Source organism: Phocoena sinus, chromosome 7 (genome assembly GCF_008692025.1).
Source record: "Phocoena sinus isolate mPhoSin1 chromosome 7, mPhoSin1.pri, whole genome shotgun sequence".
NCBI classification, from domain to species: domain Eukaryota; kingdom Metazoa; phylum Chordata; class Mammalia; order Artiodactyla; family Phocoenidae; genus Phocoena; species Phocoena sinus.
The window spans coordinates 101,220,804-101,221,443 of NC_045769.1; positions in this window are offsets into that span (position 1 = coordinate 101,220,804).

The following is a 640-nucleotide window of genomic DNA, read 5'->3' on the forward strand; positions in this document are numbered from 1 at the left end:
ACAGTCAACTTTTGTATCCAATTATTTCAAAATATTCTCAGGTGTCTTATAAGTAAAAAAAAAAAAAAAAAAAAAAAAGAAAAAAAATGAAAAAGTGTACTCAAAAAAGCTAGAAAAGTATTTTGAAGGAAGTGTAGAGGAAACAAGCTACACAATTTTGAAATAACGTGTTTCCAAAAGAACTTCTATCACCAGTAGTAAGCACTAGGGAGAAGAGAGCTCTAGACCTCTCCTTAGCAAGTATAAGTTTCTTTTATGCTTTATCAACTCTTCTAGAAGAGCAGAGTCTGATTGGCAACTTAAATTTCCACTGAATTGTATTTTAAAAGGTAACATAATACTATTGAAAATAAAAGAGATGCTGAAGGTTCCAAGCACAGTAGAGTTATACATTCTTTTCCACAGAACTGATGAACAACTAGAGCATGTTTGTGAAGTTATATTTATTAATAGAATTATATTTGTAATGCAATTTAGTGGATTTTTCATTAAAGGAATTGTGCAATAGTTTGTTAATGGATGTAGCTGTTGTCTGATGATATTTAAGCTTGAACTTTTAAATATTGGATTTTTTTTCTAGTAAAATTTTAAAATTATAATATGAATCTCCAACAGCTTGAAATAAAAATTTCCATGGTCT